General features: G+C 42.3%; 1 long non-coding RNA gene across 3 annotated transcripts; it reads right to left on the bottom strand.

Annotated features, from left to right (window-relative positions):
- Window positions 1-1,239: 1,239 nt before the first annotated feature.
- On the bottom strand, window positions 1,240-24,201 carry LOC140194641 (uncharacterized). Of its 3 annotated transcripts, XR_011885258.1 has the most exons (6): window positions 24,116-24,201; window positions 23,848-23,979; window positions 23,138-23,228; window positions 22,586-22,711; window positions 8,271-8,722; window positions 1,240-1,994 (listed from the first exon to the last, which is right to left on the bottom strand). It is a non-coding gene; the product is annotated as an uncharacterized lncRNA (long non-coding RNA). The 3 variants fall into 3 exon arrangements; XR_011885257.1 differs by lacking the exon at window positions 23,138-23,228 and having other exon boundaries at window positions 23,597-23,979; XR_011885259.1 differs by lacking the exon at window positions 23,138-23,228.
- Window positions 24,202-25,413: the final 1,212 nt, after the last annotated feature.

Below are 25,413 nucleotides of genomic sequence, written 5' to 3'. Positions count from 1 at the left end.
GATAACTAAACCCAGAACTTCATTTAGTAGATTTACATTTATGGAATACTGATACCTAAAACAACAAAGAAAGAAGGGTGGGTTTCACACACAAGTAGATGTGAAAGGAGTTGGGGATAACCTAGAAATAATGATTTATACCAGAGCTAATAGCAGAAGGAGAAACGGAGTTCAGTCCTGCCTAAAAAATACCAAAAATTAGAGTAGTTGTTTAAGCAGCAAAGTCTCAAAAAATACTACTGACTACCTGGCTCTAATCTCATGCAGTAAAAACAGATTTAAGTACCTAAATTGTTATACCTGCACAGCTGGGCTTGAATTATTTCCTGTCCTTTGGATGAGTGCCATTGAGGGGAGTGAATGGCTGTAATTGTACTTCCACTTCTCTCTCAGTACTTTCTTTAGCCATTATTGTGGTTAGGGGTATATGGGGTTTCAGGGAGGGGTAGCACCTCTGGTGGGGGAACGTCGCATCCTTTTCAGGGCAGTTAGTCCACCTTTGGTCCCCACCTGGCACTCAGCTCTCACCTGTGGCTCCCCGTAGCTGTTTGCATGCGACAGCGGCCACACCCCGGGCAACGGCTTCGATAAGCCGGCTAAACCAGGTGAGGGTAGCCGACGGGTCTCAAACCCTCAGTGAGATAGGGAGTTGTCTATCCCAGCATGTGAAGACAGACTCCGGCGGATTGAGCGGACAAGACCAATGGAAGGTCCAACGGTCAAGGAGGTGGTCTCTGCAAGCGTCGTGGAACGTGTAGAGCACGACAAGACACAGAAGACGTCCTGGTCATCCACTGCACCTAGTCCCATCTCCAGCCGCCTAGACTCTGTCTTGCCACTGGATCCAGATGGGAATTGGGAAGAGAGAGTGAGGCTGACGCTGCGCAACTCTCCCTCACTTAAATCCAAATCATGCGCTAGTCTCGACACCATCATTATGGTGTCGAGATCCTCTTCGACGTCAACGATGGACGAACAATTGTGGTTTGCTGTCCTGAGAGCCTTCGTTCGCTTCTTCTAAAGGTCTGTGGTTAAAGAAGCTCCAGTGATGTTGCTTGAAACAAGGTGTAGCCCCCCTGGCCAGCCTCAGGGTCGCTCGGCTCACTGCCGTCTAGGGAAATAGCCCTCGGCCCCGCCAAACTGGGTAATTAGTTTGTGTGGATGCTGTGTGATGTACCCCACCCCGCCCAAATAACAGACAATACACCAGATACGATTAAATGATTTACAGTTTATAGATATTACTGGAACTATATAATTAAAAGAGAATAAAATATAAAAGGAAAATCAAAGGCACCACACTTATCAAAGTTCAATATCTTCGTGCACAAACAGTTGGAGCTCAGGACCCTTCTTCTTCACCTGTGACCCCTCGGACCACCTCGACCGGCCACCTGGGACCAACAACAGTGGTCGACCAGACGCTCCACATGAGTCCGTCTCTGTCTCCTCTCCTGGTTGAACGCCCCGCTCGGGGTCCGACCCCGTTAATGGACTCACAGCACCTGGTCCATCCTCTGTCTCTCTCTCCCGCCTTCTCCCCCAAAACCCCGTGCATACAATACCTTCAGATACACCAAAAACATAACAACTATCCCAATTGGTTCGTAACATATTCTTATCACACTCTAGCCCAAAACAAGCTGCTAGCGCAAGAACTTTCTCAGCGTTTAACATAACAAAGAAGCATTCCCAAGTATAACATAACAAAGAAGCCATTTTAATTAGCGTACACAGTAACATAAAAGATGAAACCCCCTTACAAAGGTAACAGAGATAACTGAGTCAACGTAATCTTCACTTCACCCCAGAACTGCAATAGTGTCAGAAATGTTGGGACACGTGCCTAGGCACAGCCTCAAGTGTTAACAAGAGCTTTCAGTCGTCTCTTCAATTTCTCATCATCAAGATATCAGCTTCATAAAGGGCAACCTCTCTGCTGACCTTCAAGAACACTTAGATAATTGTTTTCCAATTTTGATAATGTGGGATGCCTGCAAGTAAAGGTGAAAGGCATTCGTATCACTCAAAAATATATCAAGAACAACCTAGACAACAGCCAATGTAATACAAATACGACTAGGGCGAAGGCTCACAAAAGTAGAAGCACTTGGGGACCCAGGAAGAAGCAGTTGTCTGTGTTCTAGACCAATATACAAGCTCCTGTGGGAGAATATGAGGATGAGTCAAAGTAACAGCATGGTCTCAATCAGAGGCAATGACAACTTCAGTTAGTTGAATCGGTCAACAAAAATATCATGCATAGATGTTCTGCATTGGTATTACTAGACTGTAACATTGAGTATTGTTTTGCTGTAACCCTCAGTGTTACTCTTTATTGCAGTATCACAGTATGGTTCTGGTATTCAGTATTGATTTGGTACTCAATGCTACTATGCTGCAACAATATTACACTATTACTGCTTGTGCCATGCACCAGTGGGGATTAGAATAGAATGATTTAGCAGGTGAATGTGTGGTTGAGAAATTGGTGCAGGGGGCAAGTTTCAGATTTAGACCATAAGACATAGGGGCAGAATTAGGCCATTTGGCCCATCGAGCCTGCTCCACCATTCAATCATGTCTGATCCTTTTTTCCCTCCTCAGCCCCACTTCTCGGCCTTCTCCTTTGATGCTGTGTCCGATCAAGAACCTATCAAGCTCTGCCTTAAATACACCTCATGAACTGGCCTCCACTGTTGCCTGTGGTAACAAATTCCACAAATTTACCACCCTCTGGCTAAAAAAATTTCTCCACATCTCTGTTTTAAATCTACGCTCCTCTAGGCTGAGGCTGTGCCCTCTTGTCCTAGACTCTCCCACCATAGGAAACAACCTTTCCACATCTACTCAGTCTAGGCCTTTCAACATTCAAAAGGTTTCAAAGAGACCCCCCCACCCCCAATCCTTCCAAATTTCCAGCAAGTATCCACAGCCATCAAACATTCCTCATATGATAACCCTTTCATTCCCAGAATCATCCTTGTGAGCCTCCTCTGAACCCTCTACAATGCCAGCTCATCTTTTCTTAGATGAGGAGCCCAAAACTGTTCACAATACTCAAGGTGAGTCCTCACCAGTGCTTTATAAAGTCTCAGCACCACATCCCTAATTTGTATTCTAGACCTCTTGAAATGAATGCTAATATTGCATTTGCCTTCCTCACCACCAACTCTACCCTCAAGTAAACCTTTAGGATGTTCTGCACAAGGACTCCCAAGTCTCTTTGCTACTCAACTTTTTGAATTTTCTCCCCATTTAGAAAACAGTCTGCACATTTATTTCTACTACCAAAGTGCACGACCATGCATTTTCCAACATTGCATTTCATTTGCCACTCTCTTACCAATTCTCCTAATCTGTCCAAGTCCTTCTGCAGCCTACCTGTTTCCTCAAAACCACCTGCTCCTCCACCAATCTTTGTATCATCTGCAAAGTTGGCAACAAAGCCATCTATTCCATCAACTAAATCATTGATATCAACATAAAAAGATGTGGTCCCAACACCAACCCACGTGAAACACCTCTAGTCATTGGCAGCCAACTGGACAGGGATCCTTTTATTCCCTCTCACTGCCTCCTACCGATCAGCCAATGCACTAACCATGCCAGTAACGTTCTGGTAATACCATGGGCCCTTAACTTGGTAAGCAGCCTCATGTGTGGCACCTTGTCAAAGGCCTTCTGAAAGACCAAATATGCATCATCTATTGCATCCTCTTCATCTATCCTACATGTAATCTCCTCAAAGAATCCCAACAGGTTCATCAGGCAAGATTTTCCCTTAAGGAAACTATACTGACTTTGTCCTATCTTGTCCAGTGTCACAAAATACTCTATAATCTCATCCTTAACAATTGACTCCAACATCTTCCCAACCACTGAGGACAGGCTAACTGGTCTATAATTTCCTTTCTGCTGCCTTCTGCGTTTCTTAGAGAGTGGAGTGATATTTGCACCATGCCGGAGCCCAATGATTTTTGAAAGATCATTACCAGTGCCTCCATAATCTCTACCGCTACCTCTTTATGAACCCCGGGGTGCATTTCACCTGGTCCAAGTGACTTATATACCCTTAGGTCTTTCAGACTAGCAATGTGCCAGATGCAAAATACTCAATTAGTTCATCTGGCATCTCCTTGTCCCCAGGTATTATTTCTCTGGCCTCATTTTCCAGCAGTCCTATATCCACTCTCATCTCTCTTCTATATTTTACATACTTGGAAAAATTTTTACTATCCACTTTGATATTGTTTGCTAGCTTTCTTTCATATTTCATCTTTTCCCTCCTAATGATTTTTTTAGTTGCTCTTTTTAAAAACTTCCCAATTTTTCCTGCTAATTTTTGCTTTGTTGTTTGCCCTCTCCTTTGCTTTTACATTAGCTTTGACTTCTTTTGTCAGCCACAGTTGTACTATTTTGCTATTTGAGTATTTCTTTACTTTAGGAATACATCCATCTTGCTCCTTCCTCATTTTTCCCAGAATCTCACACCATTGCAGCTCTGCTGTCATCCGTGCCAGCATCTCCTTCCAATTTACTTTGGCCAACCTCTGTCATACCACTGTAATTTCCTTTACTCCACTGAAATGCTGCTACATCAGACTTTACTTTCTCCCTATCAAATTTCAAGTTGAACTCAAGCATGTTGTGACCACTGGCTCCTAAGGGTTCTTTTACCTTAAGCTCCCTAATCACCTCCCATTCATTACATAACACCCTATCAGGTATAGTTGATCCCCTAGTAGGCTCAACGACGAACTGCTCTGAAAACCCATGTCGGAGGCATTGAACAAACTCACTCTCTTGAGATCCATTTCCAACCTGATTTTCTTAATTGAACTGCATATTGAAATCTCCCATGACTACCATAACATTGCCCCTTTGACATGCCTTTTCTACTTCCGTCATAATCTGTGGTCTACACCCTAGCTACTGTTCGGAGGCCTGTGTATAACTGCCATCAGGATACTTTGATGATTGCAGTTTCTAAACTGAACCCACAAGGATTCAACATCTTCTGATCCTATGTCACATCTTTTCACTGGTTTGATGCTATTCTTTACCAGCAGTGCCATGCCACACCCTCTGCCCACCTTCCTATCCCTCTGAAACAATGTGCAACCTTGGGCAGTCAGTGCCCAGCTACAACCATCCTTCAGCGATGATTCAGTGACGGCCACAACATCATACCTGACAATTTGTAAAAGTGCAACAAGATCATCCACCTTATTCCTTATACTCTGTGCATCGAGATATAACACTTCGAGTACTGCATTTGCTACCCTTTTTGATTCTGCATCCCTCCTGCACTGATACTCACCCTGCTGGCTGCAGTTATGTCCTGTCATCTGCCTGCCCTTCCTGACAGTCTGACTGCATGCTGTCTTTGCTTTTTTACCATCCATCCTATCCTGAGTCATTTCACCCTGGTTCCCACTTCCTTGCCAAATTAGTTTAAACCCTCCCCAACAGCTCCAACAAACCTGCCCATAAGAATATTGGTGCCCCTCAGATTCAGGTGCAACCTGTCACTTTTGTGCAGGTCATACCTCTCCCCAGAAGGGATCACAATGATTCAAGACCTGAAGCCCTGACCCCTGACCCCTGCACCAGCTTCTCAGCCACACATTTATCTGCTAAATCATCCTGTTTCTACCCTCACTGGTGCATGGCACAGGCAGAAATCCAGAAATTACTACCCTGGAGGTCCTGCTTCTCAGCTTTTTACCTAGCTCTAGAAATTCTCTTATCAGGGCCTCTTTGCTTTTCCTTCCTATGTCATTGGTACCAATATGTACCAAGACATCTGGGCGCCCTCCCCCTCCCCACTCGAAACTGCTGTGTACGCAATCCAAGGCGTTCCTGACTCTGGCACCTGGGGGGCAACATCCCATTCGGGTGTCCCGTTTCTGTCCATAGAGTCTCCTGTCTGTTCCCCTGACTCCTGAGTCCCCTAGCACTATCACTCCCCTCTTTCCCTTCTGGATCCAGATTTCTGAATAATTGGAATCTCCTCTGGAGAAGGTATGACCTGTACAAAAAGGATAAGGAAGACCTGAACCTGAGTGGGACCAATATCCTTGTGGGCAGGTTGCTAGAGCTGCTGGGGAGGGTTTAAGCTAATTTGTCAGGCAGTTGGTAACTGAAATGATAAGGCTGAGGATGGGGCAGCTGGTATACAAGTAGACGCAGTGTATAGTGAGACTGCGAGGAAGGACAGGCAGCTGGTAGGGAAAGATTGCAGTCAGTAGGATGAGTTGAAGTGTAACAGGGGGACAAACTCAAAAAAGGTGATGAATACTGGATTGAAAGTGTTATATGTGAATGCACACAATATGCAAAACAAGGTAGGTGACGTCGTAGTGCAATTAGGGATTGGCAGGTATGACATGGACATCACTGAATCATGGCTGAAAGAAAACTATAGTTGGGAGCTTAAGATGCAAGGCACAGCGGGGAGGGTGACTGCTCGTAAAAAATGAAATCAAATCCTTAGAAAGAAGTGACATAGGATCAGAAGGCATAGAATCCTTGTGGGTAGAGTTAAACTGCAAGGGTAAAAAGACCTTGATGGGAGTTTTACACAGTCTCTGAACAGTAGCCAGGACGTGGAATACAAATTACAATGGGAGGGATAGAAAAAACATGTAAAAAGGGCAATGTTATGATTGTTGCATATTTAATATTTCAGTCATTATTAAGTAATAGTCATTGAGTATATTTAAAACGGAGGTTGACAGGTTCTTGATTAGTCAGGGTGTCAAAGTTTACAGGTAGAAGGCAGGAGAATGGGGTTGAGAGGGGTCATAGATCAGCCATGCTGGAATGGCGGATCAGATTCAATAGGCCAAATGGCCTAATTCTGCTCCTATGTCCTATGGTCTAATAAGTATTGCTCTAGAACAGGGCTTCCCAATGTTTTTTATGGAATCGACCAATATCATTAAGCAAGGAGTTTGTAGATCCCAGATTGGGAACCCCTGTTCTGGAACTTAATTATGTTCCAAGATTCTGTATTGTTCTGACTCTCAATATTGGGTGTAGACCTGCTGTACACAACTCAAAATGGAGAACCCTGGCTTCTTCCCTCTTCCTTTCCAATCCTGATGAAGGGTTTAAGTCTGAAATGTTGTCTGTTTATTCTTCTCCGTAGATGCAGTCTGACCTGCTGAGTTCCTCCAGTATTTTGTATGTGTTCTTCAGGTTTCTAGAATCCAAAGAATCTCTTGTGCTTAGAGTTCAGGCACATGATTTGCTGAAAGTGGAGTCACAAGTAGACAGGCTTTTGGTATGCTGACCTTCATTAGTTGGGCATTGTGTATAGAAGTTGGGAGGACATGGTGTGGTTGTACAAGATGTTGGTGAGGCTGCACTTGGAGTATTGGGTTCAGATTCGGATACCCTGCTTAAAAAAAATGTTATTAAACTGGAAAGAGTGCACAAAAGATTTACAAGAATGTTGCTATAACTTAAGGGAATGAGTTATAGAGAGAGGTTGCACAGACTAGGCCTTTCTTCCTTGGAGTGGACACTGAGAAGTTATCTTATGGGGGGGCATATAAAATTATCAGGGACATAGGTAAGGTGAATGCACTCAGCCTATTCCCCAATGTTGGGAATCAAGAACTAAAGGACACAGGTTTCAGAGGAGAGGGCAAAGATGTAATAGGAACTTGAGGGGTAACTTTTTAAACAGAAGTTGGCATGTATGTGGAATGAGCTGCCAGAAGAAGTGAATGAAGTAGGTACATTAACATTTAAATGACAGCTGGACAGGTAGATGGCAAATGGGACAGAGTTGCATGGGCATCTTGACTGGCATGCACCAAACAGCTAGTTTCTGTGCTGTATGAATCTATCATCTCAACATGCTGGCTCAGTAAGAAGACAAGTGATATATTGACCATTAATACGAGAGAATTTGAGTAAATAAATAATGAGAAAGTCGTACAACATCTTAGCAGGCTCTTTGGCTCCACCAAGTACCTATCTAAGGTAATCCAGTTGCCCAGCACCTTACCTGTAGACTTTTATGTCATGGTGATTCAAGATTTCATTAGGATACTTACTGAATGTGAGAGTATCTGTCTCCAACATCCACTCAGACAGTGTGATCCAGATTCAAACCAGCCTCTGCATGAAAACATTCTCCCCAGATTATCCCTAAACTTCTTAACCCTTACAGTAAACAATATACAATGTATGTGTGCAAAATAACATATCCCTACATTAATCTGATAGTGTGAGTGTTTACACTCAGTGCCCACCTGATACTACTCTCCACTATTTACTCCACTTAATGTAGAATGCATCCCAACTCTGGGGGTTCATCCGTGGAGGTTGTAGGAGTTGACTCTGGGACTGCAGAAAAGTGGTTCTGACAGCTGTGGCCACCTTTTCTCTGGACGTATTGGCATCCCGAACCGTGCACAGCAAGCTGTTCAATCTGCTGATCCATCCCAGGCCACCAGACAAAGCTTCAAGCCAATGATTTCATTTTGACGGGCATGTAGTTTCTCCAACACTTTAGCTCTCAGCTTGGATGGAACAACGACTCTCAATCCCCACATAAGGCAACTTTGGTCACAGGCAAGTTCATCCCGGTGCGAGTGAAATTGGGAGAGCTGGAATTTCTGCTGTGCATTTGAGCTATGTTCGGTAGTCATGTAGATCTGAGACAGTGTGGGGTCTTCTCTGGTTTCTCTTTGGATCAACTTTGCTGTAAGAGAAAAACTTTCGATTTGCATTAGGAAGAAAACGTCAAGAGGAGTGTCCTCTTTTCTAAACTTTTTGGGTATTTCTTTTTCAAAGAGTAAATGGGACACACTAGTAGCATTTCAATAATTAGTTAACTTCATGAATTTGATCATGTAATTGTGTTTTCCAAGCAACAAATTTCACCTCTGCATTCATATTATTAGTGGAACACCCTTCTATGGATTGAAAATGGACACTAGTGGTTGACGACCAGTAATGAGGGTAAACTCTCGCCCATACAAGTACTGGTTGAAACATTTTACACCCTAAACCAGACCCAATGTCTCTGTCAATTTGTTTGTAATTTTTCTCTGCAGTGGTAAGGGAACATGATGCAAAGGTTATGGGACATTCACTTCCATCACTCAAAACATGTGACATGACTGCCCCATATCATATGGCAAGATGTCACTAAGCAAGCTCTACTGGACAACGTTGATCATAATGTGCAAGTACAGAGTCTAGTGTCACCACTTCTTTTGCCTCCTGGAAAGCCATGTCACACTGCTTTGTTCATTGCCAATCTGTAGTAATGAATTGAAAGGGTGGATCAGTGGCCAGGTTTGGTAGGAATCTGTTCTTGACAATTCCTAAAAAGAACCATACCTGTGACACATCCTTTGGCTTCGGGGCATCCACCACTGCTTGAATCTTCCCAGCACACTTGTGTTAAATCTTGTGTGTCAATGGTGTGACCACAGTAAGTGATGCTTGGTTTAAAGAATTCACACCTGTTACAGTGTACACAGAGCCCATTATTTTCTAATCTTTTTAACACTGCCTTGGGATTTTGGAGATGTTGCTTGTCATCCTCAGTGGTGACAATGATGTCATCCAGGTAACACTGAGTGCTTGGGCAGCCTCGCAACACCTGGTCCATAGCTTTCAGATGCAGACACTACTCCAAAAATAAGCCTGTTATAGTGATAAAGCACTTTGTGAATGTTTATGGTGAGGAACACTTTGGACTCTTCCTTCATCTCCATATGTAGGCAGGCCTCAGCTAAGTCCACTTTGCTGAAGTGTTTTCCTCCAGAAAGATTTGCAAAGATATCTTCTATCCTGGGCAGAGGGTATTGATCTTCTTTCAGTACTAGTTTGATGGTGATATTAAAGATACCACAGATTCTGATAGACTCATCCTTTTTGGTGACTGGGGCCATTGGCATTGTCCATGGGCTCTGCTCAGCCTTGGAAAGAATGTCTTCAGTCTCCTTATGATCTAGCTTACTAGCTGCTTGATCACAGATGGTATAAGGAACCAGATGGGCTTTGTAAAACTTTGGTGTGGCATTTTCATTTAACACTATTTTACCCTTGATATGTTTGAGTTTTCCAAAGCCATCTTTGAACACTGCTGTGGCATCATTCAGTACCTTTCTTAATTCACTTTGAGTTGACTCTATTACAGGGGATGTGGCATGCAAATGGTGGATGGATCTCCTACCAGGTTGTAGTTGGCTCAGCCAATTATGTCCCCAGAATGCTGGCCCTTCTATTTTCGCCACATACAAGACCAATGTAGCTTGTTGATTGTTGTATTTCACTGTTACAAATGTCATTCCTCAGGGTTATCTTCTCTCCAGTATAGGTTCTTAGTTGGATATCTGTAGGCTTCAGTTCAGTATCTTTGAAATGCTGTTCAAACTCATTTTGTGGAATGACTGAATCAGACAACCCGGTGTCTAATTCCATTTGAATTAATTTGCCGTTCACTTCTGGTGTAAGCCATATTGCTTGTCTCATGTTAGTTTTCACACTGTAAATCTCAAGGGTATCCAGTCCTGTGTCACTCTCATCATTATCAGATTTTTCATCAACAGCATGCAGATTAGTGCTCTTTTTAAAACTGCAACTTGACTTTTTGGCTTTATCTCTTTCCTGTGCAATCCATTTATTTTTGTTTGCCTGACACACTCCTAGTATGTGTTCTACCTTGTTACATTTTCTTCAAGTTTCACCTTTAACCCTGCATCGGTCTGGTATATGTGAGCCCCTGTCACAATGGTAACAATTTGTTTGGTCAGGCTGATTTCTGTTTAGGTGTTGCAGTTTGGTTCACACTCACTTTCATTCCTGACTGCAACTCAGTTGTGTCTCTGGCTCCTGTTTCTATCGATACAGTGATTTCAACTGCTCTTTTCAATGTGAGTTGTGCTTCCATGTGGAGTCATTTTTGAAAGCTTTCTTGTAAGATTTCACAAACTAAATGTTTGTTTAGTGCATCATTAAGCCTATCACTGAAGTTACAATGCTCAGCCTCTTCAATTCAGCCATATAGGCTGAAATGGACTCCCTTTTCTTTTGATTCCACTTAAGAAACCCAAAACATTGTGCAATCAAAAATTGTTTTGGTCCTAAATTTTCCAGTATTACATTGACAATATCAGCACAGCTGAATTCAACTGGCTTGGTTGGAGCAGTTAAACTTCTAAGCAAACTATATGCTTTTCCATATTTTGCACTGGCACTTGCTTCTCATTGGCTACATTATATGCTTCAAAATACTGCTCAATTTGTTCAGTATATATCATCTGGTTATCTGTTGTGCAATCAAGTGTGTTCCTTCTGAAGTATTTCTAAAGTTAAAATCTAACTCCAGCACTTCCTTCTCCCATGCTCTAACCATTTTCCCAAGTACCCATGCCTCAATATGTGTAGGGTCACTGGGATCAAACAGTTCTAACATCTTTCCAGATTATCGATGCTATGAGACACTTAACTATTTAATTGCTGCTTCTGATTCTAAATTATCTCAATCTAATGTTAATCCATACACCCCTTGGAACACCATCCATATTTGGTAAATGGGTGTTCTCCTTTCCTCTGGTAACATTTACTTAAATCTTCTATTGGGTCCCTGCTGTTACTACCCATAACAGTCAGTATCACATTCTTTAACTCCTCATTTGTTCCCCCAGCAAAGTGTATGTTTGGATGCAAGGACATTACAATCGATCTTCTTTCTATGGCATCACCTAGACGTGTATTGCTCTCTAGTAACTAATTGCCTGAAACAGCTCCCTAGATTCATCCCAAAAGCAAATACGTCCCAGTATCCCTCTGTTACTGTACTGCAAATAGGGCAGAGTAGGTTACATTCTGGTTTTGTTTCCTGCCCTGACTCCCCCAATTGTTAGTAACTTGAGGGGGAGCAATTGTGCATATACTTTTGGTTATATGTTGACGGGGGATTCTTGGGAGAAGGCTCCTCTTTGTAACCTTATTTGGTCACCCTATCTGCTAAATCATTCCAATCCGTATCTCCATATTCATCTTCCTCCCCACTTTCAGATCCAAAAGCACATATTAATCCTCTCAGAGCAGTAAATTGGCCCTGCAACTTTTCTGTCAGCTTTAGACACTTAGTGTGATCTCCAATGTTGTTCTTCTTTTCATGTTCTGATTTCTGCATCACATTCATGGTCCACCATTGGTCAGGGTCGACTATGGATTTGCGTGTTAGTGTCTACGTGATACACAAGCCAGGGCAGTACGATATGGAGAGCAATCTGTTGCCCATTCAGCAGCCTCTCCCTCTCCTCACAGTGATGAATCCAAGGGAACAGCAGAGACCAATACTTTTTGGGACCAACGGCATTGCAGGAGTTGCAAGTCAGTGTTGAACTCAATGTAGAACTGCCTAAGGGACTCCAGCTCTGGACGTTTCCTTGAGTTTACCCCAAAGCCTTTCTGTGAGTGGGTATAACCACAAGGCAGTGGAGGTTTGAAATCGAAGTTTTCCTTCTGCTAGATGAGCTGCCAACCATGACTGACGAACTTCATCTTCTTGTTTACTCTTTTCTTTATCAATTTTCTCACACTTCAACTGAAACTGGTTCAAATGCATCAAATCCAGATTTCTCTGCCCCTGTAAATCAGTAAACTTTTTCTTAAGGTGCACTATCCTCTGTGAAGCCTTTTGATTTCTTCTTCTAATCTGTCCTGCTCTACTTTAGTTTCTTGCCGATATCCTAAATTTTCCTTTTCTAATCTGTCCTGCTCTACATTACCTGTTAACATTCCAGGTTTTCCTTGTCTAACCTGTCCCACTCTGTTTATCTTTCTGCCAACATTCAATAAAATCCTCAATTAAACAGCCAAATATTACTGGCTTCTTTAATCATTTAGATTCCTTGTCTGACAATTTGCTTTGAGCAATCTTCCAAAGAGCTTCCCTAGCAGTTTTCCCTTCACTGCTGGTGTGAGCAGCATAATCCATGTATTGTGGCCATTTCCTCAATATGTATTTCTGGAGGAGACCTCTCCAGTCAAAACAATCCAAGTCCTCTGGATTTGCAGAATTACCTGAATTCTTCATCCTCGGTTAGTAACAGCTATATACCCAGCCCCAGATCTCTCTGTACCTCACCAACATGGTCAAACTTGAGTATCCTACTGACTCAACAAAGAAATTTATCCTTGAGCCTACCCAGGGATGCCAATTCTGTTACAAGTCTTAACTCTCAACAATTATGATCAGTTAGGCACAGAGAGGGTCTGTATTTACTGACAAGTGCCTTTATTGTCTCAACTAACAAGCACGTGAAGTTATGAACTAAATGCCTGTGTACACACCCACTAGGTTTCCTTGACCCTCCATGAACAGTCAAAGAATAGAAGAGGTAGTACCCAGGAAAAGGAGTTTACGCTGGCCTGATGTTCTTCCTGATCCGAAGGTGGGATCATCCACTTCTCTAATGGTTGATCTCCATAGAGTTGTTGCTGCCTGTACTCCCAAAATCTTTCATTTTTATTCTTTTTTTTTAAAATCAGATCATTTTATGATGTTTCAATTTCCTTGGCTTAAGCACATCTGACATCATTAGCTTCTTATTGGATCTGGCCCAATGGCTAAAGCAGTATTCCTTTAGCCTCGTGCATCAGGTGATTTCTTTTGTTCTGTCCAATTCAGACAGGTCCAAACTAGTCTAAGCAGGTCAGCCAAACACTGAGCCCAGATGACCAGATCATAGGCTGTCCCTGCTATTTTAAATAATAAACAACGTCTTATCTGAGAGTAGTCTCAGGTTTAGCAGAAACTCCTTGTGTCCATGTTCATTTGCTCTGATTAAGCTATCCCTGAGCAACAACCAGTTCACCAAACAATTCACAAAATGGCAACTGGAAGGAATGTTTAACAAAAGAGGTTGCCTCCATTCCTGCAACCAAATAGCACGAACAAAGACTTTTGCTTTGTCTGTTTCCACTGCCTTTGCATCATTCCTGTTCACTGATTTGTAGATTATAGTTCTTTCCGGCCAACATAATTTTCTTTATAAACAAGAGAAAATCTGCAGATTTTGGAAATCCAAGCAACACATGCAAAATGGGACCCGGGGGATGGGACCCAGAGCGATAGAGCAGTGAAAGAAGTGCATGGAGTAAAGCCAGATCTAACATACAGAGGCTTTGAGGAAAGAGAAGCAGAGTAAAGGGTGTAAAGGTATTAAGGTAGAAGGGCTAAAGTGTGTGTACCTCAATGCAAGAAGCATCAGGAACAAAGGTGATGAACTGAGAGCTTGGATACATACATGGAATTATGATGTAGTGGCCATTACAGAGACTTGGCTGGCACCAGGGCAGGAATGGATTCTCAATATTCCTGGATTTCAGTGCTTTAAAAGGGATAGAGAGGGCGGAAAAAGGGGAGGAGGGGTGGCATTACTGGTCAGGGATACTATTACAGCTACAGAAAGGGTGGGTAATGTAGCAGGATCCTCTTTTGAGTCAGTATGGGTGGAAGTCAGGAACAGGAAGGGAGCACTTACTCTATTAGGGGTATTCTATAGGCCCCCTGGTAGCAGCCGAGATACAGAGGAGCAGATTGGGAGGCAGATTTTGGAAAGGTGCAAAAATAACAGGGTTATTATCATGGGTGACTTTAACTTCCCTAATATTGATTGGCACCTGATTAGTTCCAAGGGTTTAGATGGGGCAGAGTTTCTTAAGTGTGTCCAGGACAGATTCCTGTCACAGTATGTGGACAGGCCAACTAGGAGGAATGCCATACTAGATCTAGTACTTTAGCATTATCATGGAAAAGGATAGAATCAGAGAGGACAGGAAAATTTTTAATTGGGGAAGGGCAAATTATGAGGCTATAAGGCTAGAACTTGCAGGTGTGAATTGGGATGATGTTTTTGCAGGGAAATGTACTATGGACATGTGGTCGATGTTTAGAGAACTCTTGCAGGATGTTAGGGATAAATTTGTCCCGGTGAGGAAGATAAAGAATGGTAGGGTGAAGGAACTATGGGTGACAAGTGAGGTGGAAAATCTAGTCAGGTGGAAGAAGGCAGCATACATGAGGTTTAGGAAGCAAGGATCAGATGGGTCTATTGAGGAATATAGAGAAGCAAGAAAGGAGCTTGAGAAAGGGCTGAGAAGAGCAAGAAGGGGGCATGAGAAGGCTTTGGTGAGTAGGGTAAAGGAAAACCCCAAGGCATTCCTCAATTATGTGAAGAACAAAAGGATGACAGGAGTGAAGGTAGGACCGATTAGAGATAAAGGCGGGAAGATGTGCCTGGAGGCTGTGGAAGTGAGTGAGGCCTTCAATGAATACTTCTCTTCGGTATTCACCAATGACGATGAATTGATGATGGTGAGGACAATATGAGTGAGGTTGATGTTCCGGAGCATGTTGATATTAAGGGAGAGGAGGTGTTGGAGTTGTTAAAATACATTAGGACGGATAAGTCCCCGGGGCCTGACGGAATATTCCCTAGGCTGCTCCACGAGGTGAGAGAAGAGATTGCTGAGCCTCTGGTTAGGATCTTTATGTCCTCGTTGTCCGCGGTAATGGTACCGGAGGATTGGAGGGAGGGGAATGTTGTCCCCTTGTTCAAAAAAGGTAGTAGGGATAGTCCGGGTAATTATAGACCAGTGAGCCTTACGTCTGTGGTGGGAAAGCTGTTGGAAAAGATTCTTAGAGATAGGATCTCTGGGCATTTAGAGAATCATGGTCTGATCAGGAAAGTCAGCATGGCTTTGTGAAGGGCAGATCGTGTCTAACAAGCCTGATAAAGTTCTTTGAGAAGGTGACCAGGCATACAGATGAGGGTAGTGCAGTGGATGTGATCTATATGGATTTTAGTAAGGCATTTGACAAGGTTCCACACAGTAGGCTTAATTCAGAAAGTCAGAAGGCATGGGATCCAGGGAAGTTTGGCCAGGTGGATTCAGAATTGGCTTGCCTGCAGAAGGCAGAGGGTCATGGTGGAGGGACTACATTCAGATTGGAGGAATGTGACTAGTGGTGTCCCACAAGGATCTGTTCTGGGACCTCTACTTTTCATGATTTTTATTAACGACCTGGATGTGGGGGTAGAAGGGTGGGTTGGCAAGTTTGCAGACGACACAAAGGTTGGTGGTGTTGTAGATGGTGTTGAGGATTGTCAAAGATTGCAGAGAGACATTGATAGGATGCAGAAGTGGGCTGAGAAGTGGCAGATGGAGTTCAACCCTGAGAAGTGTGAGGTGGTACACTTTGGAAGGACAAACTTCAAGGCAGAGCACTCAGCGGCTGGGACGGAGTCGAAGCACTCGGCAGAGATGGTGCTTGGAGCTCGGTGTCGAAGGGCTGGTTGAAGGCTCGAAGTTTTCGGATGGACTCAGTGTCGGCTGCGGTCGGCTGCTTTCAATGCATCGACAGTTGTTAGTACCTGGAGGTTTATGGCAGAGAGAGTTTTTCCCTTCTGCCGCCTGCTATTAGGACTATCGGGAGTCGATCGGAACTTTGAGACTTTTTTTTTAACCATTCCCATGGTCTGCTCTTTATCAAATTATGGTATTGTTTTGCACTGCTGTAACTATATGTTATAATTATGTGGTCTTGTCAGTGTTAGTTTTTGGTTTGTCCTGTTTTTTCTGTGATATCACTCCAGAGGAACACTGTATCATTTCTCAATGCGTGCATGCATTTCTAAATGACAATAAACGAGGACTGAGTGTCCTCATAATCTAATCTAAAAATCTAAAATATTTCACTATAATCAAATGGTGTAAGTAAATATCTATTTATTTATTCATTTATCTATTTACCGTATCTGTTTATTTGTTGAGATACGAGGGATGATTGATAAGTTCGTGGCCTAGGGCAAAAGGAGTCAATTTTAGAAAACCTAGCACATTTATTTTTCCTACATTTACACACTTAGTCCAGTGGTTGTGGAGCATACGGATCCCTTCTTTGTAGAAGTTGGTATCTTGGACCTCCAGAAAGTGGTCCACAGCAGGGATGACTGATAAGTTCGTGGCCTACAGTAGGAGCTGGGTTATATAGCTCTCGTTATGTGCACGCGCAGTTCAACTCTTTGAGTGATTATGCAGAAAGTTTGAAGTTAATAACTCATCAATGTTACCCTGAGGCAAATCAGGTTGGATAAATCCCCAGGGCCTGACAAGGTGTTCCCTTGGACCCTTCAGGAAGCAAGTACAGAAATTGCTAGGGCCCTAGCAGAGATATTTAAAATATCCTTAGCGACAGGAGAGATACTAGAGGATTGGAAGATCACTGATGTTGTTCCATTGTTTAAAAAGGGCTCTAAACCGAAACCAGGAAATTATAGGCTGGTGAGTCTGACATCAGTAGTGGGAAAGTTATTGGAAGGTGTTCTAAGGGACTGGATATATAAGTATTTGTATAGACATGGACTGATTAAGGATTGCCGGCATGGCTTCGTGCATGGTAGGTCATGTCTAACCAATCTTACAGTTTTTCTAGGAGGTTACCAGGGAAGTGGATGAAAGCAAGGCAGTGGAAGTTGTCTACATGGACTTTAGTAAGGCATTTGACAAGGTCCTGCATGGGAGACTGGTCAAGAAGGTTCAGTGTCTCGACATTCAGGATGAAGTAGTAAATTGGATGAGACATTGTGGCAGAAGTTAGAGAGTGGTAGAAGAGGGTTACCCCTCTGACTGGAGGCTTGTGACTAGTGCGGTGCTGCAGGGATCGGTGCTGGGTCTTTTGTTGTTTGTCATCTATATCAATGATCTGGATGATAATGTGGTTAACTGGGTCAGAAAATTTGAGGATGACACCAAGATTGGGGGTGTAGTGGGCAGTGAGGAAAGGCTGCCTTGGCTTGCAGAGGGATCTGGACCAGCTGGAAACAGAGTCACAAAGAAAGCTTTTGGCACATTGTCCTTCACAAATCAATTTATTGAGTGCAGAAGATGGGATGTTATGTTGAAGTTGTACAAGATGCTGGTGAGGTCTAATTTGGAGTATAAGTAATGTGTGCAATTTTGGTCACCTAGCTACAGGAAAGATGTAAACAAGATTGAAAGAGTGCAGAGAAAACTTACAAAGATGTTGCTGGGCCTGGAGGACCTGAGTTAAAAGGAAAGATTGAATAGATTAGGACTTTATTCCTTGGAACATAGAAGATTGAGGGGAGATTTGATAGAGGTATACAAAATTATGAGGGGTATCGATCTGGTAAATGCAAGCAGGTTTTTTCTACTGAAGTCGGAGGGACTACGGTTAAGGGTGAAAGCTGAGGAGTTTAAGGGGAACACAAGGGGAAGCTCCTTCACTCAGAAGGTTGTGAGAGTTTGGAGTGGTGCATGCGAGCTCAGTTTTAATGCTTAAGAGAAGTTTGGATAGGTACGTGGACAGGGATATGGAGGGCTGTAATCCTGGTGCAAGCCAATGAGCGTAGGCAGTTTAAATGGTTTCAGCATGGATTAGATGGGCCAAAGGGCTGTACTCCTCTATGACTAAATATCTGAAATGAGCAGTGTGGATTCATAACAATTCATTGTTGGATACTTCACTCTGAGGACAGGGAGGAAGCTACAGAAGAAACTTCAACCTTCACAGGTAGTACGAAAGGAATTGGAAAGAATCATTGAAATCATCAAACTTTACCAATTTCTTATCATTCTTGACAAATAGGGTACAGCTCTGAGGGATTCCTTCTTATACTGTTTAAGATCAAAACTTTGCAGAGGTGTTGTAAATTCAGGCAGTAATGCAAAATATGCAACTCTACATCCCTGCCAGGAAACTGTTAGATTAGTACTTTAGCCTGAAAATAATTAATGGCATTAACGTTGGAGCACTTAAGAGGCTGCAACATGTATACACAATTCCATAAACAGCAGCAAGACAAATGATTGCTGAGTAGCTGTTGTAAATAATTATAGCAGAGGAAGAGAAAAGTGATAGATAATCACAGGCTAGCATGCAGTGAACCTTGTAACTTCTATTCTGATTTTGTAACATTAGAATGCAGACAAGTTCAGTAGTTTCTAAATGATCACATTTTAGTGAGCCTGGTTTCATTTTAATACATACACATGGACAAATTGTCACCTGATGAAATTGTCCATAAAGTAAGCTGTTCTGAAGCTGTCGAGTACCAATGAACCTTTCAGGAATTAAGCTGTATGCGTTAATGCAGATTTATATAAACTATTCTGTGTTCCTTAAAATACTACAGTACCTAGGTGTTATTTTCTAAATTATTCTTCTTTGAAATGGCTCAAATTTTCCATGATATAACTTAAATATGTCACCATAATCAGCAGGCATTAGGAGATTAAATTCCAAAATCCTGTGAGTTTTACAAGAGGGTGTAACCTTACACAATGGAGAACTATGTTACATAATTTTCTTCACTTCTTGAACATATCAGCAGATCAATAATCTCAAAGGATGTTAGAAACAGAAATTTAACCCCTTGAGCCCATGATAACTGGTCTTGCACTATCCTAGGAGGACAGCACCACATTACATGACTGAGGATGCCCTTGTTGTAAGGACAGGACTTTACCCCCAGATGGGTTGTGCTCTGTCCTCTTTGCTGTCATAGACAGATGCATCTACAGCGGCTAAGGTGGTTAGGTTCAGAGTTCAAAGTAAATTTATTAACAAAGTGTGTATATGTCATCATATACTATCCTCAGATTAATTTCCTTGCAGGCATTTAGAAGAAAACAAAGAAAAAGAATAAAATTCATGAAAAACTACAATTAAAACAAAGGCTGACAACAAATGTGCCAATGAAGACAAATTCTGCAAATAATAAAAAAGGCAATAATAATACTGAGCAAATTAGTTGAAAAGTCCTTGAGAATCGGAGAAGAGATTGCTTCTCTCTCTGCCCAGCCTGGCAATGAACTATTTCAGAAATCTGCTAGCTTGGTCATTTGTGATGCTGTTGGCAATGGATACTGTGCTAAGTTTCCTTAATCAGAGTAGATGCTATGCCTTTGGTTTTCTCAGCACTTCCTCCAAATGCTCTTCAAAAGAAAGAAGTTTAGAATCACTGGATGGGGAAGACTAATTGGTGGTAATCAGTGGAAAATAGGAAGACTGATCAGTAGTAATTAGCAGTAAGTAATTGTCAGAAATTGCAGGGTCTTCTTATGTGGTTTTAGCTTAATGATGGAAGAGGACATATCCGGGATTCATAATGGACAAGTTTGAGAGATTGGCTGAAGGTGTATTTCTGTAACTACTGTACTTTGACAGTTGCATGACTGGTATGAGAAAATTAGAAGCAGGATTGCCAATAGGGCTTTCTCCAGCCTGCTCTGCATTCAATGAGATCATTGCCGATCTTATGACTTACATTCATTTTGCTGTGCCATTTCTATATCCTCTGATTACTTTAATGTCCATAAATGTATCGACTTCAGCCTTTAATATAAATGATTGAACATCCACATCTCCCCAATGGATAGAGTTCAAAGGTATGCATCTTTGGGATACCTTTTCCAATTATGTGTTATCTCTGGCTGTTCACAAGAAAAGATTGATGATTATTGAGTGGGCTAGTTGTGTAACTGCAGTGCCCAAATGCAGTACCAGGATGATGCTGGGTAAACACTCTGTCTCTATTACTATGCTTGAAAGTGGCAGTTTGATACAACTCAGTGACCTGCTGGCCATTTCAGATGTGTGAGAATGATCTAATCTCATACTTGAGTCTCTAATTACATTTCCTGGTTTAAGATATTGTGCATGATCCTGTGATGAAGACTCAAATATTGTCTCTATGGAGTGTTCTTCTCCATTCTAAATGATTATTGACTAGGGATTCTCATGAGTCAGTGGGGATGTTACAATTTTAAAAGGTGACTTTGGGAACACCCTCTCCTGCTGTGACAAAGCTCACATTAGAATGATTGTTTTGCAAGACTGATACCAGTCACACCAGACAACGCGTAGTCTCCCGAAACTGATCGAGTGAGCTCAGAATCTTGATACCAGGGTTGATGACCTGGGAGAATATTTTGACATTGGATGTCTAACCCACCAGTCAGTTTGGAGGATTTTGCAGAGACAGCATTGCCTTGTCCCTTGAAGTGACTACTATAAATTTATGACTTCAAGACATACAGCACATTAAGCTTTGTCATAGATGAATGTGGTACTAGGTTTGATGTTTTGGTGTTCAAAGATTATTTTGTGTAGTTGGCCAAAGTCTTCAGTGGTACCTGGAGGCAGCAGTGAATTTGGTTATTGACATTTATCTTTGCTCAAAGGTGTAAAAGTGCAAATAAATGTTCTCTGAATGTGTAACGTGATCCTTGTTTACTAGCGTCTGGCACTGAATTTTGATTTTTTTGGGGGGGAGGTGGTGTAGTACATGATGTTGTTTATCTTTTGCATATTCAATGTAGGGCACATCCTTTCTTACCCTTCAGTAAAGAGGTCAATGATGGCTAAAGGTCAGGTATTCTGAACACAGAATTCAGTGATTGAGGTTGACATGATCTTGGCTTTGCAGTGGAGATAACAAAAACTGAAATTTCTTCCTCTTCCTGAAATAATTAAATCAACTCAATCTAGAAGCTGGTTGGAGGTAGGATGCAGTATTGTAGCAAGGAAAACTGGAGAGTGACAAACCCTCGTTTGATCCCAGGCTGCACTTGGATTGAATCTGAGTTTGTGGAGGAAATGTTGACTACGATCACAGTACCAAGGTCATTACATACATGTAATGAGGAGAGCCAGATTTAAAGGGGGATACTCTAGAATCCCAGAAACTGCTAGGAATTCAGAATGTCAGCCCGAGTCTTTGACAAAGAAGGTTAGAATTTCACATTTTTGTCAGAACTGTTAAGTGTTAATAATTTTTCTTTCTCCACAGATACTGCCTGATCTACCAAGCATTTCTAGCATATTGTTTTTTTTCCCCCATTTATATAACTTCTCTAATTTATCTCTGTTCACAGGGTCAAAGAAGGTCAAAATAGTAAATGATATTATTTATAATATTTACTTTATATTAGTAGAATTATTTAGTTTTAATAAACTTTTAAAAGAGGTCTAAATTATAATGGTCCACAAGTCTCAGATAGCTTTATCTCACTGGGACAGATTCAGGGCTGAACACAGATAATAGGTATCAGGGAAAGTTACTTACACCGTCTTTGGAAATGATCATCAAGTCTGGTTATCTGAATCATTATTCCATCTAAGTCATTTATAAATACAATGTATTGATTGGTCCCAACACAGATCTCTATGGAACAGTCCTAATCAAACCCTGTCAATTAGACTATCTCCCTAAAGACACTTTAGTGTCTTGTCTCTCAGCTCTCCTTATAAACAAATCAATCAATTGGCCTTAGTTCCTAAGATAAACCTACAGGGAACCTTAAGAACTGTCTTCTGGAGACCTATTTAAATAAGATCTAATAAATTGTCAGCTACGTTAGTCATCACCTTAAAAAGTTCAACCCAGGTGCATCACATATGACCTACATTTGTTCAGACTCTAATTAATTCATCACCCTACTGTTAATTTAGAATCTTCTAATTTCCAAATAACATTTTAACCCAACTTGCCTATAATTCCTCTCTTACCTTTTGCCTTGCATGGTGATTCCTTATGTCATTCAATTTCTCCAGTTTTCCAGTTCTTTGTTTCTCCAGAAATAATTGGAAATGTAAGAATGAAGCAAGTTGTTTCCGAGGGAACAGCTTAGAATGCTGAAAGGGAAAGTGAGGAAGATAGCTTTGGTTGTGATGTCACATTGGAAAATTAACAAAAATGATCTGTTAGATGTAAAAGTGTCAAAGGTGTGGGCAAAGGAGATCCCAATTCTGGTTCTGATAGGGAGAAGAGACAAGAACATTGATGTAGGAAAGGAATGGATTTGGGCGAGAGGGCTATCAACACTAGTGGGAAGAAATCTTTGAAACAGGAGAAATATCAGAAGCATCTGGAAGAGATATAACCATAATACCAATACAGCATCTGGTAAATTCTGCCATTTTGGATTATGAGAGGTGTGATATGCAAAGTTCATCCAGTCACTAATTTTAGCTATCGTACCCAATGCTGATGCTGCCAATAGAACCATGGTGTACGGGGGATTCAGATAAATCATGTTCAATTACAATCCTAATACTTACACTCTCCTCCACCATCAGGTTTCTTAATGGTCCATGAAGCCATAAACAAACACACAAAGAATGCTGGTGAACGCAGCAAGCTAGGCAGCATCTATGGGGGGGGGGGGGGAGAGGACAGAAGAGCAGATTATCACCTATCCTTACTGATATATGATCTCTTGGTGAGATATTTGAGGGTCCAATTGCAGAGGCCCAAGTTTAGAGGCTTGGTGATTAATAGTAAGGGGATGATAGTATTGAATGCTGCACTATAATTAATAGCAGCCTCATGTACATTCTGTTGTCTAGGGGCACCAAAGCAGAGTGGAGAGCTAAAGAGATTATGTCCACTATATACCTGTTACAGTGGCAGATGACACCTCTGCAGGATAATAGTTATTTCCTTTATTAGAGAAGCTGGTAGAAAGAATACAGAACAATGAGAGGAAAATATTTCAGTTATGAACCAAAGGCACTTACCTGGTCTCGTAGAGAAGGCAGAAACTTTCATACAAAACAGCATTGAGTAGAGAGCTAGTGAGAAAGATGAAGATAAATTTATGGGCCTATTGAGTTTTAATAGATATTACTGCATCCAAATCCTGTAACCATCAGCCCTGTGAGCGTAGCAGTGCTGGTGTATGAAGGCAGCTCACCACCACGCTCTGAAACAAAAGGTGTGGACTAGCTTCACCCATGACGCCCACACATTCTGTAAAACACTAACCTACCCAGTCAACAACAGGAATTCTGCAGATGCTGGAAATTGTATTTACATCACAGCCACTCGGTGAAGCCAGATCTGCAGGACTCGTGTCCTGAGTTACACGCACAAGATACTGGGGAAATTCAGCAAGCAGCACCTATGGAGAGGCATAAACAGTCAACACAAAATATTGGCGCTTCAACATTTTACAGCACCGGCAACATGAGTACAATTCCCAGTAAGGGGTTTGCACATTCTCCCTGTGACTGCATGGGCGCTCTGGACGCACGTACCGGTAAATTGTCCCGTTAAATCGGGGGACTGCGGGGCGGACCGGACTCAACTACCGGAACGGCCTCTTCTCGGTAAACAAACAAAGTTGCGCGGCAACGGTCACTGCCCTAAGTACCGCCCCTTTTACACCTACCGGCGCTCCAATTGGTCGATGCCGGGCCACGCCCTCAATAGTTGTATTGTTCTGGACGCTGTCAGTCACAGCTGCGGCGAGGAGTGAGTGGGAGTTTGCGTTGAGTGTCAGTTGGGAGGCTGCAGGGGCGTGGAGAGGGTGAGCGCGCGCTTGGTGTGGGGGAGGGGGAAGAGATTGAGAGCGCTCGCGGGGGGGGGGGTGCTGTCAGTCATTTTCTGTGAGGTGAGGCAGTGCAACGGGGAGCGGTGTCGCGCCTACTTCTCCCTAAAGCTTTAATTTTCAGATTGAGCTGGTGTCTATAGGGCACCGTTGCACCAAACAACCCCACCTCGTCATTTGCAGTACTGAGTAGACAGTTGGCGTTACGCTTACTTTCGAAGCCAAGTTCTAAATTCTTGTGAGTACTAACGCCCTAAAGAGGCTCTTACCGCGACCACTACTTTAGGCGGAGTGAACAAGTACCAGTCTTGGTATACAAAAAATTATAAGAAACGGGTCGCCATTCGGTCGCCGTTCAGTACAATTATGGCATGCTTGATTTTAGCCTAATTGCCATTTCCCCTCTCCACAACTGCCTTGTTAGTTTAAATTCTTGTCAGTTTCTACCATGAATACATTTACTGACTTTTGCCGCTTTCTGTGTTAGAAAATACCAAAATTCCATGATCCACTGAAGGAAGACATTCCTTGTTGTCTCCATCTTATTCCAAAACTATATCATCATCATCACCATCAGGTGCTGTGCCCAGTTTGAGCTTTGACTGCCATGGCCCACACTCTCCTGTTTCGGGTCAAGTGAATCAATTCATTGGTATTCATTTCCAGTTCTCTGGCTGCTGTCTCCATCATCATTTGTCTTTGTCTTCCTCTTGCTTTCTTCCCGTCAACCTTTCCCATAATTACCGTGCATTCTAACTCCTCCTTCCTCATCACATGTCCAATGAAGTTACGTTGCCTTTTCATGATCGCATACATTATTTCTCTTTTTGTGTTTGCTCTGTTCATGACATCCTCGTTAGATATGCATTTCGTCCATGATATTCTTTGCATCCTCCTCAAAAACCACATCTCTGCTGCTTCAATTCGTTTCCTCATGTTACTAGATATTGTCCAACATTCTGAGTCATATAACATAACTGGATAAACATGACATTTCGGTACTCT

This window comes from Mobula birostris, chromosome 3, assembly GCF_030028105.1.
Source record: "Mobula birostris isolate sMobBir1 chromosome 3, sMobBir1.hap1, whole genome shotgun sequence".
Classification (NCBI taxonomy): Eukaryota; Metazoa; Chordata; class Chondrichthyes; order Myliobatiformes; family Myliobatidae; genus Mobula; species Mobula birostris.
Note: the sequence above shows the minus strand (reverse complement) of the source record. Positions and strands in the feature narration are given on the sequence as shown.